General features: G+C 39.1%; 1 protein-coding gene across 4 annotated transcripts in view; it reads right to left on the bottom strand.

Annotated features, from left to right (window-relative positions):
• The window catches only part of PPP1R9A (protein phosphatase 1 regulatory subunit 9A), a 138,058-nt gene that overhangs the window by 45,433 nt on the left and 78,942 nt on the right, over positions 1-13,683 (bottom strand). The gene's annotated exons all lie outside the window — the stretch shown is intronic.

Genomic DNA, 13,683 nt, shown 5'->3' with positions numbered 1-13,683 from the left:
GAGCAATGCACTTCCTAGAAGACCTAACAGCATGGACATACGTCTGGCAGCTTGTAGCGAAAGGAATTATGTACCAGAGTGCACTCCTTTCCCTATCTTGACTTAGAAGATGTTTCTGAGCTTTTATATTTGCCTTCCTCCTGTCTGTAACAGAGAATCTATTTCCACATTTTTAAATCTGACAGACTCTATTTCCCTAATTTTAAGCTGCATTTAAATCCCTCTTTTATTTCATGAACTTCTGTTGCTAAGGAGCATTTTTCTTCACTGTTAGCTATTGCTGAACACTGTGAGCACATTTTTTTTTGCTTAACAAAAGGCAAGGGAAGTGCTTCTTCCTTGGTTGGGGTGTACAAGACTGCTTCCTAGTCTTGCTTTCAGCAACTGCAATTCAGACTTGGCTTGGATTGTAACAATTCTTTTCAGCACAGTGGCATAACCATAATTAGATATTTTGCTATCTATAGTATGAATGATAAACACCCATTATACAGTACCAACATACTGTAAACTACTGAACAAAAGCACAATTTAAAGACATCAAAATGAAGGAATATTTTCTTAGCAGGCTAGAAAGACAATTAGGTAATTACCGGTGAAAAAAGCATTATGCGGAGCTGAAAAAAAAAGATGACACTGAGATACTGCATATGGTAGATTATTTGTCTCCACAACATTTGGTTCAAATTGTGAATTTAATTTATTATTGGAATGAGAGGTAGAAATGTGCATTATATCCCATCTAAGAAAATGATTTTCATTAGTACTGCTTATCGCTGTTGAAGTCATTTGGGATTTGGCATTCATGTGTAAACCAGCTTCCCATGAGTGGATGACCCTTGAGTCCATTTCCTATGCCAAACAATTTGTCAGACTCTACAGAACACAATTCGGAGATTATTTCAACATCATCAAAATACCCAAGTCAATAATTACTTCCAAAAGGATAAGAAAGGTGACAGTGAGTGACTGCATTTGATATAACAACACAAAGTGCTCTGAAAATATTTGCAAGGAAGTCTCTTAGCTTAAACGCATTTATAGAAAATACAGCAGAAATTAGAACTAAATCAAGGAAATAACATCAGCATTTTAATCCTGATCAAAACAGATCATGGTCTGGCACTCACATCCTACTATTATGCAATATGACATTGATTCTCAATAATGATAAAGACCTTGGGCTGAAAGAAAAAGAATGTTTCTTCATGGCCCCTATCCTTCACTGTTCTGCATACTGACTCATAGTCGGATCCTGTTTCCTCTGAATTTTAATTTTAGAGCCAAGTCTTACAAAGATTAAATGAGCCATGTTTTCAGTCTCAGCTGGGAGGAACAATGAACTTTTGATATTACCACATGAAGTTAAAAAGGATTCAATCCATATTTCCTATGTATTTGTCTCCTGTAATGTAAAAAACAAATTAGAAGAAAATATGGAAAAAAAATAACTTCTAATTAAACTTCTATTTTAAACAAACACTTTAAGCAACATTATGCATGAGTGTATTATTTATACATGTACTATTTATACACAGTAGAAAGAGAATCACATCTGTAAACTCATGAGGGAGATCACCTACATGGTAAATTATGGAACCACACAAAGTAGTGTAAATATCACATCCCCTCTTGCCCACTGCCTAACAGTTCACTGTCCTTAGAAAATAAGACTCAAAATACCTCATATACTAATTTTTGTATGCTGAAAACCTAGAATACCCAGTATGTAATGCATCTGAAGTCTGGTAACTCTTGACTATTTAGGAGTGGTTTTGACACATTAGACTGTAATGAAATAATGTTTTCATACAGACAAACAAGATTAGGTAGGATGTAAAAATGCAAAAACTTATTGATTTTTTATTCTCATGCCAGACCACTCACAGGCTATTGTAATTTTCAAGGCTTGCATCATAAGTCAAAATGAAGTTCCTCAATGATACCTGAAGCTGTTACATGATAGATGAATAAAAGCCTCAGAGCAATGACAAAGTTTAAAGCAAATGTTTCCAGAAGAGAAATACACAAGGAATGTTTTATTTTCCCACAGTTTACCACTTTAAAGTGAGACATTTCCAAAGCAAAAGTAAATATTTAGAAGCATTCAATCTATGACTGATGTCAGTTCTAGGGAAAGAATTGCAGTTGTAAAATGGAATACTCCATTGACAACAATTACAGCTTTTACAAACTAAACTAAACCAAAAGCCATGTCACGTTCCATGACCTTAAGAATACCATGCTACGTATAATCATGTTTAACTTGTAACTAAAATAAGCCATAGATTATAAGTTTATAGAGATGAACATTTGTCTCTTAGAAAACCATAAAGCAGAGGCAGTTATTAAAACGCTAAGCACAAATTAGATCTTTACACCTAGAATAACTTTAAATGCAAGAACTATCATAATGTGAAGTGTTTAGATATGAAAAAGAGTCGTAAGGTTGTCATTCACTGACCAGAAAATCAGGCACTGTACCACAATATGCACACTTCAACGAAGTGGCTAATTACGTATTTCACATCACTCTGGCTCACCAAATTAAGCCCATGCATTTAAGACGTGATTAATTAGACTCAAGGGCCAAAAGTACTATAATGGAGAATTGTAAGTTCTATCAGCAGTAATATTTTTAAGAAGCTGGTCATGTTTCTGGATATGAGACAAATGAGGGTTTTGAAGCCTTTAAACCTCATTGTGATATTCCCCTTAATTATTAAAGCCAGCAACTGCAAAATAAACCCAGCAAATCTATGATGCTGTACCACAAGCAGTCACTGTACTAAATCTCAGGCCATTACTGATTATTTCTGATGTCCACAAAAAGAAGAGAAGAGAGAACATCACAGAAAAGCAAGGCATAAACTGACCTTGATATTCAGATACACATAGCAGCATTACCAGCTGTGAAATATTCTCTTTGGTGGTTAAAATAAACAGAAACAGAGTTAAAAATATTGTTAGTATTTGACTCTATCATGGATTTAAAAAGATCTAAAAGAATCTGCAGAAGTTGAAAATTAAACTACAGTAATGGTGGCTAAGAAAAGAAGTCTACTGAAATTGGCAGCAACTCCTACATCTCCTGCAATGCAGTTATGATTTAATGTTTTTAAAGCACACCTGATATATGGCTTTCTGAGTATTTCCAGCTTTTATTAAATGAGGATCTGCAGACCTATGCCTCTTGTAAAAACAAAAAAGTTTTTTACCAACTATGAGAACCAGAAACATTATTATAAGAACTGATAAAACATATTTCCATTTTGAACAGAACTTTTGTATTAGAAAAATGTACAAAGGCACCAACTCTGTGAAACAGAACTGAAGTTCTACAGTGTAGATTTTTAGTGACAAGAGTTGATGCTTTCACCTGAAAATACCTCAGGCATTAAGTGCTCAGTTAAAAATAATTAGCATGGATTCCTTAAACTGAAGAAAAATCAAGTAAGAATACAGCAGACTCATCCTAAGAAATAAAGAATAATGGGTTTGCGGCAACAGGATTCACAACTTTATCTTCTAACCTTTCCTAAAATACAGTTTGGTCAGTAAAAGTGCACAGTAAATTTCATTGTATTTGGGGGATTTTACAGTTGGATTTTAAAAATGGTTTTCCTCTGAGCTTTAAGCACAAAGCTTCTTGGTACTTTAGAAAATAGATTTATCTAATTTATTTCAAGATGTCTTCAATCACCTACTCTGGCTGCTCCTATTAGGCTAATGGTCATATAACTAATCCAAAATGCTAACAGTGGTGTGAACCTGTAAGCAGGCAGTCTTATTTAGTTACAGCAATGTGAGCTGGAATTTGTCAGGTTTTCACAAACAAGATCAAGCTCTCTTAAAGGACAGCAGCCTCAGATGCAGAAGTCACTGACTGGACATAAGGAATTCACAACCTATGAGCTTCCATTACACTTCTGCATAATTATTTGAAATTTAAGAGTCATAAAGACTCTGAATCATTCAATAATTTAAGTTGGAATAACTGGGTTGGAAGATCCTCTGGTCCATCCCAAGCCACCCACTTTAAAGCAGGCTAACTTTATCATGTCCTTGATCACTTATAAATCTCTCTCATGATGGGATGCAGCCTGCTCCAATGTTTGAGAAACCTCATAGTATATTTTTCTTTCACGTGTGTGAAAATATCTAGTCAGAATTTCCCTTGCTGCAGTTTCACTGCCTGTTATCTTGTCCATCTACCAAGACGGTTCATAAAAAACAGTGCCCACACTGCAACATCAACTGCAGAACCAGGGCCCGTCCGGCATCAATCCTACCTGACTGGCATTATCAAGAAGAATACCTTTATGCCTTTCCACTCTACCCCCTAGAGTCCTGTGACACACAATCATAACACAGTTCAGGTTGAAGGAACCTTTAAACATCATCTAGCCCAAACCCCCTGCAATGAGCAGCAACATCTTCAACTAGATCATAGAATCATAGAATAATTAGGGTTGGAAAGGACCTTAAGATCATCAAGTTCCAACCCCCCTGACATGGGTGGGGACACCTTACGCTAAATCATGTCACCCAAGGCCTTGTCCAACCTGGCCTTGAACACTGCCAGGGATGGAGCTGGAAACTTCCCTGGGCAACCCATTCCAGTGCCTCACCACCCTAACAGGAAAGAATTTCCTCCTTATATCCAATCTAAACTTCCCCTGTTTAATTTTGAACCCGTTACCCCTTGTCCTATCACTACAGTCCCTAATGAAGAGTCCCTCCCCAGCATTCTTGTAAGTCCCCTTCAGATATTGGATGGCTGCTATGAGGTCTCCATGCAGCCTTCTCTTCTCCAGCCCCCTCTTCTCCAGCCCCAACTTTCTCAGCCTATCTTCATACAGGAGTTGCTCCAGTCCCCTGATCATCCTCGTGGCCCTCCTCTGGACTTGTTCCAACAGTTCCATGTCCTTTTTATGTTGAGGACACCAGAACTGCACACAATACCCCAGGTGAGGTCTCATGAGAGCAGAGTACAGGGGCAGGATCACCTCCTTTGCCCTGCTGGTCACGCTCCTTTTGATGCAGCCCAGGATACGGTTGGCTTTCTGGGCTGTGAGCGCACACTGAAGCCGCCCCATGTTCATTTTCTCATCAAGCAACACCCCCAAGTCCTTCTCTTTAGGGCTGCTCTGAATCTCTTCTCTGCCCAACCTGTAGCTGTGCCTGGGATTGCTCCGACCCAGGTGTAGGACCCTGAACTTGGCATGGTTAAACTTCATGAGGCTGGCATCAACCCACCTCACAAGCATGTCGAGGTCCCTCTGGATGGCATTCCTTCCCTCCAGTGTATCAACTGAACCACACAGCTTGGTGTCATCGGCAAACTTGCTGAGGGTGCACTCAATCCCACTGTCCAGGTTATTCAGAGCCCTGTTCAACCTGACCTTGAATGTCACCAGGGATAGGGAAACTACCACTTCCCTGGGCAACCTGCTCTGGTGTTTCACCTGCCTCATTGTTACAAAATTTCTTCCTTATATCCAGGAAAATCTACCCTCTTTTAGTTAAAAGTCATTACCCTGTGGCCTATCACAACAAGCCCTGCTAAAAAACTTGCCCCGATTTCTCTTCTAATCCCCTTTAAGTACTTAGCCCTCTTCTGGACCTGCTCCAACAGATCTATGTCTTTCTGTACTGTGGACTCGAGAGCTGCATGCAGTACTCCAGGTGGGGTCGCACAAGAGCAGAGGGGCAATTGAAATTTGTATGCTCCCCTCCATTCGGCAGCCTGTAGTAAGACACCAACCACAAGGTTCCCTTTCTTGCTTTGGTCTCTACTTCCTACCCATAAGCTTTCAACCTGCCTGAGGCTATTCTTCAGAGGCATACTCAAGACCTTCCTTTAATGGCAGTGGTACACAATCATCAAAGTAATAGCTGAAGTGCCTCAGTCGACTCTCCATAGCATTTTGGATACAAGGCCTTGGAAAGCTATGCTACTATCAACACTAAATGGATACTGAATCAGACGATTAGGAAGTCATGTAAAAAACCCACACACCAATATCAATGCACTTAGATTAATTATTCCCACAGAAATCCATTGCAGCCTAGGGCCTCACTGACACATTAGCTTTATTCAAGAGTACTTCAAAATTAGCCAAGGGTTTCAATATTTTGGCATCTCTCCAGGTTCTGCTCCTTACATTGCTCTCCTCCTATGACAGCAGGTAGAGAATCTATTCCATTTCTTTCAGACAGCCTGACAGTATCCGAACACAATGCTTGTGTAAAAGGTTTCCTTCAAAACATGATGATCATTTAATTAGCATTAACTATAGCACCACGCAATTCTTATGGGAATGGCCAGCTCAAACCCATTCGTATATGCTTTAACATACCTCAGTGCAAGTGAAGTACATACGGCAGCTCTGTTCAGAAGGTGCAAGTGCTACCTAGGAATGTTTCTAAAACCTGACTGCATTTTGAGGTGACATCTGCCTTCCTTCACCCTTGCTGCCATCCATGGGAATGAAATCCAGGAAGAAAGTACAGATGGGCTACAAGTAAACTGCTAAATTCAGACCATGTCCTTAATCTGAATGATCAGGTGATCCAGATACTAGGCTAGCTGGACCATCCTCACAGCACAGGCCAGGAGTAGCTAAATGCTTTTAGAGCACCTCTGCTGTGGCTTGGTGAGTTATCCTGCAAGGATGAATGGTGGCGGCTACTGCTGCCCAGCTGTCACAATGTTCTATCACATTAACCAAGGTGCACCAAAACTGGGTGGGAGCTTCCACAACATAACATTATGTACTTTGTAAGAGTGAAAAAAAAATAGCTAAATAAACATGTGTGATGATATTTTAGTTACAGGGGTAGGAGTTTATGTTTAGATGAAGTGATTCAAAACCTGTCAAGTTGTTCCTTTTTCCAGGAAAGAAAAAGGACTCCTAATGAAATCCAGCTCTACTGAAACTTATTAATTCATGTTACAGTTAATTTAAAAAAAAACAACTCTAGATACCTAGCAAAATGGCTTATAATTCAGCCAAAATCTTTTAAATGAAGATTTCTCTCTATATTTCATATGCAAACTGTCCAAATGCGAAAATATTTTGAGGAATAACTTGCCATAAAGTTCAGATTAGCAAGATCTCAGGACATAGGGGCTATGTTTATGCCAGTAAATTAAGCAGTGCCAGGGAATGCTCCCAAGCACTAGTAATTGATCATCTACACCATTAAATCTGAAATGCTCTCTGGAACAGTTTAGCCCAAATTAACTAATTTCTACCAAATAATACTCAGACACAGTCCAGGAGTTAGCAAACCTAGGAGTTAGCTTGGATGTTTCCAATGGACAACTTGGATATGGCCACTCTGCTCTGAAAGGTAAGAAAGTTCAACAGGATGAGCCCTGATCCCTCAGTGCCAGCTGGCCTCAGCACCAAAGAACAGTCCGAGGAACAGTTCATGTACTACAACAGCCACAGCCAAGGAACACAAACCAGTGAAGCAGTGATGAATGGAGTCTTACCTCACCACTGCTAAACGGGTCACAGTACTTGTGAGTAATTTTTCAGTGTTCAGCAAGCTACTCCTGGTAGTGTCACAGCACAATTACTAGCATTTGTTCTTTGCAAGAGACCAGAAAGAAAACAGCTGACCTTACGGACTCTTTAGTATAACCACAGAGGAATAAACAGGAGAAATTTACACTATTTTGGCACATGGCATGACATATTTAGTTTCTCCTGGGTCCATGATTCAGGTTTATCAAAGAAGCAGAAAGTGCACCAAGCACACATAGCTTCTTCAGCAGCCCTTTCGAAGTCCCAGCTCAGCCATCAGCACTGCAGAGCAAAGGGCTTTTCTTTCTTCTTTTTCTCTCCTTGGCACTTGGATTCAAGGAAAAAAAAAAAACAAAACCCAAGAAGAAAAAAAAGACAACATAAAAATGGACTGTGCTATCTTTTACTTTTGGGTCCTTTCTCATAACCCAGGATTCAGAAGAACTACAAATCTCTCCTGCCTCTTCCACAATGTGGATCTGCAGTATGGAGAATGCCTGCGAATGTTTAAAGGATACAGCTGTTTCACAGCATAAAAACATAGGCAGGGAAAGTAAGACGGAGCAGGAGAAAATCTGTACACGTATGTGCACTGGAAGAAGAGAAGATGAATAGGGGAAGGAATCACAAAAATAAAGTGATGCTGTTCACTGTCACTGTGAGCAAACAGCATTCCCACAGTGCTATACTACTGCTGGCTAGATCCCGCGGATGATTTCATCTGTCCTCTATACTGTCTTAGTGCTTGCAAAGACATGACTGTATAAATGACCTTTCCAGATGTTGTGATGTTAAACAAAACTAACAGCAGGAATGTAAGTACTGTTTTCTGAGACAGCATATTTTCCATAAGAAAATCAGCTCAAGATGGGGTGTCAACTGAAGAAAGCATAAATGCTCTATCAAGTTGGTGTTAATTAGGAAGTGAGTATTTTCACTTTTCACTCTTTAATTGCTCCTTGTATCACAGTTATGTAACAGAAAAGTAAAGACTTGATTTCTGTCTGAAAGACTGCATTGGCAATACAGTAAGAGATTAAGAAATTAAGCTGTGAACTGGAAGCTGAGACAAAACTCTGCTTTGAACTAAAACTGTCCAGGTAAGAAAAACAAAAAAAAATGGTAGTAAATGATTCTTTACTGGAACAGAGAATAGTTCATAGTGGAAAGCCCCAGGGTTTAACAGTTATAATTCTATTGTTGAAACCTACTCTTCAATGCTCTAGAAGACTAATTAAACATGGCAAAATTTGCGACTTATTTATAATCTTTATTAAGATGGGAAGAGTTTGACACATTTCAGCAAAACTTAATTAAACAAAACCTGGTAAACTCATCAGTTTAGAATTAATGCCTTTCATTACTTTCAAGGTGGTACAAATCATGAGAAACCAAACGGGTTTTGCACAGGTTCTGTGTGGCTCTCTAAGAACTCAAAAACAGCCTCAGAAAGCACCATGAGAGCATCCGTTCAGTGCCTAGCAACCGTTTGGAAAGCTGAGAAAATGCTTAGTCACATTCATAGAACAGGATACGGAAGGAGGACATGGAATTTAAAATTCGTCTCTCCAGTAAAACACTGAATTTGGTTAACTTCTTTAAAAGAAACCTTTCAGAGGAAAGCAGTAATAATAAAAGCATATACGCAGCTTACGAAGGACTGGGATTTTCTGATGACTCTCTCTCATGAAAGACCCTCTTTACTTATCAACACAGTAAGTCTTCCCAGGACCATGTCCTCCTTTCTTGGGACCAAGCCTCTCCCAGAGCTGCATGGGCACAAATCTTTGTATCTGGTAAGGCAGAGAAGTGCAGTCCCCACTGAAAGCTCCTGTATTTGTCCTAGGAGTGACAGAGACTAGGTAGAGATGGTAAAAGGACAAAGTTTTCTCTGTAAAAGAACTAGATGTTCTCTCTTGTGGGCGTGTTCAAGAAAAAATAGAATTCCCTAAACACATACAACTCTCTAAGTGAGCTTTCTCTGGGAAAGACATCCCCTAGCACCCTTTCATTATGGTTAAGAAGACGGAGAAAGAGTGGGAGCACAGAGGCTTAACATCACTCAAACAACTCAAAAACTGCAGATCTGCTACTCAGCACCACAGGAGGTTCTAATGAGCTCATGGGGAGACTACAAGCAAAATAACATAGGAGAAGCTCTATGACAGATTAGGATTCCCACTGTCAAGCTGCCTCCTTATCCTATTGCTTATGACTGTAGCCACCACTCACAAATTTCAAGTTGATGGATTACATCTCAAATGGGATCAGAAGAAGAATAGAACATTTAGAGATATTAGTCTGGTGCTGCCCTCTGACTGATCCATTAATCTTAGAGCAGGGGCAAGACTCAACAATACTGAAAAAGAACACCCATTTCACAGGAAAATCCCTCCTGTAAACAATCAAATTCCGCAATCCACTAATATATTAGTAAATTAAATTGTTAAGCAAATCATAAAGAAGACTTGACATTTTCAGCAATTGAAATAGCATTCACAGTCATATTTGCCAAATTAGAGTCACGAGGACACTAATTCTCATCCTTAAAAAACAGAAGCCAGCTGGGATTATGAAAGAATTCCCTGATTTTCCTTTGTCACATAGGCTACCACAGTACATATGGCGGGTGCTGATTACTTTCCTATAAAATATCATAAGAAAGAATAATTGAATTTATTATAAGTGGAGAAGACAAATTGATTGGGTCAGTGATCTTCTATTATGGTATGATGACTCTTTTGAATAGTCCAATACTTCAAACAATCGATAAAATAATCATAGATGCCTCTATTTGCTCGTTTTCCTCCCTCACCATAACAGTTCAAAAGGTAAAAGCCATGTCATTTTCACAACTTCTTTGCTGCATCAGCTACAGACAGTCTGGATATATTTTTCTGGCAGAAGCACTGCAAAAATCTATTCCAGGTCAACGACTTCCTTTGTCAGGATCATTCAAAGTGTTGAGAAGGCTCAAAAGAGAAAAATAAATCACTAAGTATTGGTACTTCAGCTTTCAGCTCCCTGAAGAGGTATTGACTGCATTTATTGCAAAGAATTAAGAAGTAGCTTTAATGTTGTTCTGTTCATGAATGTCCTCTCTTTGTACCTGATCTCACGTAATAAACCCTATTACAAAATCTTGCATTCACTTTGACTATATTAAGGGCAAAACGATTGTCTATATGTAATGCTGTGGGTTATATATGTGAAGCAATGTTAGTGAGATGCACATAAATCTCTGTGTGTACAGGACACCCGGCAGAAGAAAGGTGCACAGAAATGCTATAATCACAAAGAGAACTATGCTTATTAAAGCAGTTCTATTAAATCCATTAAACTGACACTATTAATTAGCAGATGTGTTAGCATGTATGTGATTTCTCTCATGAGAGAAAGATTCATGAAGTTGCCTTGCCTTGAATTAGGCTAGGTGTGTGACTGAACATTGCCTATACACTTGAAGTTCAGCCGGGTCCCCCGCTGCAGGAACTGCATAAGGTATTTATATAGCAACAACGTTTTCCACTGCTCCTGCCTCCCTCAGTGACATGGATCATTAATGGCAGCTGCCTGGGGAATGGCACACTCAAACATCAGTAGCATCACTCCCTGCACCGCCAAGAGGCAGGAGCTGACGGCTGGGGGCAAGCAAGGAAGATCCTCTTATGCTGTCCCTAAGGTTCTAGAGCAGTTCAGGTGCAGAGGTGAGCACTGCCTGCCAAAGAGGGTGGAAATGAGGGATTTCTCCATCCCATCCCCAACAAATGTGTAAGTGGGAAAGAGGATCTGTCAGAAGACAACTGTTTCTGCACAAAACAAGCAGCAGGCAGGGCTGTTTTGTCATGTAGCACAAGGAAAACAGCCAGCAAAATAAAAAAGTCATTTTCTCTCACAGCTAAATGCATCAGTATTTTACAAGCAAATGTTTAAACGTACAACAAAGCCAAAATGTCAAGCATCCTGAAATCTCTATCTCCAAAGTACAGCTTTCTGGAAGCACTTCTGATTTGGAGTAGCTAAAACCAATACAGTTCATCAGCGCCAGCAGAGCAATGCTGATGAAACTCAACATTTGCTGGGACAACTCACCAGCTGAGACAACACAAGAGTCCAGGACCTGACCAGAAGCCAGGCAAGAGCCTATGTCACACAATGAAGTGTGTGACTTCTCATGAAGTCTTGCTCCCAGCCTACCACACCCCAGGAAAAAAAAAACATGCATTTCTCAGCTGGCCTGTGTAAAGCAGAAGAGTATTTCTGAGGGTTTTTTCTATAAAATTTTAAGTGAAATAAAACTAAGGGGAGTTGCACTGAATTCTACCCATTCCTTTCATCTAATTACGACACACACATTAGTAAGATGCTGCTAACCACACAGTATGCCAGTGTGTATATAGATTCTTATATATCTGTTTTATTCAGTAATATTTTATATTAAAATTCCTATTTTAATTTTTTAAATTTTATTTTTAATTTAGTATTATTTTATGAGTTTTTTAATCTAGTTGTGACACTAACACACTGAGTCATTTATCCAGTGGAAGCTCAGTATCTTAAGCTGAATGCAGAAACTCCCGTATCTCTCCAGCAATCCCAGTGCACAGGATACGTAGTACACTTGACAATATGAGCTCAACAACAATGAAGAAATACTTCTTACAGTTCAGACAAACCGGTCTAGATTGCAACCAGTCTGACTGTAATTTGCTTCCCAAGAAAAGATTCTGGGAGCATTCTGTGTGAAAATTGTTTTATATTTCTTCCTTCCTCTAAACCCATTATTTTTCCATGGAAACATATGCTATTCTGTAACTTATGCAATAATAATTACACAAGCTAAGCTGATTATAAATATATATAATCGCATATTTATCTCAGTGCTTTCTTTTGGCTAAAACATCAAACACAAAATACACATAGCATTTTAGGCTTGGATTTTATGTTCTAAGATCCCAACTGAAAGAAATCTAATAAAATATATACTATTTTTTATAGTTAACTCAGTAGGAATACTTACAGCATGTGAGAGTCTTTGCAGAAATAGTACTGATGAAACTAAAATTGCAAATGTTACACAAAAATACATTAACCTGTAATTACGCTACAATTTCTGATAACATTTTTCCTAAATAACCTCTTTCAAATCAGACCTTGATCAACCACCCCAAGATTCTCTGCAGAATCCACATTCCAACATTATTCTTTAATGTCATGCGAGAACAGCTATGGAATTAGAGTGGAAATGTGCATGCCAGCATATAGTACCACCACCTGAGGGGGACTGCATATACAACCACCAGTAGCTTAGTTATGGTTCACAAGAAGTCAGCTCATTAATTAAAGAATTCAGCTGTATTTCCTAGAGAGAACTTTGAGAGAGAACCCAAGGGTGACTACAGAATAGCTGTTACTTTGCAATATGCAAACGATATTTATGGATTTATTTTGCAGAGTTAAATCTTTACTGAAATTAATAAGCTATTAAACAGAAAAGCTATGTGACTGCACAGGTTTTTAAATAGCAAACCAGTTCATTTCTAGGGAAATACTGTTCTTATTAATTTACAAACGTTTTACAGACTTTATTTATGTAAGTAAGTTCAGAATTTTGTTTGCACTGTATGTCACTTTTTCTAGCTTATTCTTTATTGTGTAGATTTTTTCTGTGATGACTTTCAGCGAACCACAGCACAGGAACAGAGAGAAACCCAGAGATGGTGCAGGTACTTGGGGAGCTGAGTGAATTAATGCTACTCTCCTCAACTTGGTAGCTGTTAACACTTCTGCATCCAGTACTCTCCTCTCCTGTGTGCCGAGGTGGCATCTGTGAAAACCAGAGTGTTCATGACCTTACCCCTCCAAACCTGGGGCAGTAACACAGCCAGTCTCTCCACTGAGAGAGTAGGGAGGAGATCAGTGGCAGCAGTTTCCATCTGACTAACACCCATGACCTTCACCATTCTAGCTACTACAAACAGTCTGAGGTCCATGCAGATCCTGACCAGTGAAGAGTCATCTTCTGTGTGCAATGTCAGGTTGTTCCATTGGTCATATTTTAAGAATCTAAGTCAAAACAAAAGTCTGTAATACCACAGCTCATTCCAGTCTTGGAATAAAAGGAGGGAAGACACAGAGAGGCCAA

Source organism: Pezoporus flaviventris, unplaced genomic scaffold (assembly GCF_033815535.1).
Source record: "Pezoporus flaviventris isolate CSIRO_AGI_PZ_B2104156 unplaced genomic scaffold, CSIRO_AGI_Pfla_v1 ptg000047l, whole genome shotgun sequence".
In the NCBI taxonomy this organism is placed as follows: domain Eukaryota; kingdom Metazoa; phylum Chordata; class Aves; order Psittaciformes; family Psittacidae; genus Pezoporus; species Pezoporus flaviventris.
Note: the sequence above shows the minus strand (reverse complement) of the source record. Positions and strands in the feature narration are given on the sequence as shown.